We start from the raw sequence: 1114 nt of genomic DNA on the forward strand, positions 1-1114 counted from the left end.
ATATATATATATATATATACCAGGATAAGCACATAAATGTGAAACAAGGTGGGAATAATATATACTTTAATAATAAAATATATATGCATGTATGTATGTATATGCATGTATGTATATGTGCATGTATGTGTGCATACTTCCTGCAGTTTCCGTCTACTAAATCCCCTCCAAAGGCTTTGGTCAGCCGGAGGCTACACAAGAATACACTTACTCAAGGTGTCACGCATAGGGACTGAACTTGGAACCATGTGGTTGGTGGGAGGACTTCTTACCACACAGCCACGCCTGCAAGGAAGAATGTACATTTAAGCTTATGTTGTTGCTTGCATTTCTTAAGTCTGCGAGCTGGCAGAATCTTTAGTACGACGACCAGAAATGCTGGGAGGTATTTCTTTCGCCTTTTCCTTCTGATTTCGAATGCTGCCTAAGTCCACCTCGCTTTTAATACTTACGGAACAGAAAACATTAGCAGCAATTGAGCAATTACAAGATGCAATCGATTTACACCATTAATAAACTTGATCATCTTGTGCCAAAACTTTTGGGTTTGTTTATATTTATGAATATCTGTTTGTCAGCACTTTTTTCTGCGTACATTGTATACACTATGCAGTATAAATAAGATAATATAGCTCTATGTACATCATGAATATATATATATATATATATATGTTTTCATGATTGTGTATATGTTTAAACGTGTGTCTGTGTGTGTGTGTGTGTGTGTGTGTTTACGACTGTCTGCAATCTGTGATTGTGTATATATGTAATTATATATGTCATTCAGACAGATTGAGAGGAATCTTGAGTGGTTAAAAATTGGGTGTGCCTCACGCAGTATACCTGGACAGAGATGTCTGTGAACCTTTAGTGTGTCTATGTATGCGTGTATGTATATATATATATATATATTGCATTATACACATGCAGCACAATCACGTATATTCACACATTTTAGTGTACGTGCAAACTGAAATACGTATGTACATATATATACAGATACACACCCTCACACACACGCACACACACATATATACATATTCATACATATATATATGCATGGATATATTTTAGCATGTACGCACTCATGTATATATATATATATATATATATA

Source organism: Octopus bimaculoides, chromosome 7 (genome assembly GCF_001194135.2).
Source record: "Octopus bimaculoides isolate UCB-OBI-ISO-001 chromosome 7, ASM119413v2, whole genome shotgun sequence".
Taxonomy (NCBI): domain Eukaryota; kingdom Metazoa; phylum Mollusca; class Cephalopoda; order Octopoda; family Octopodidae; genus Octopus; species Octopus bimaculoides.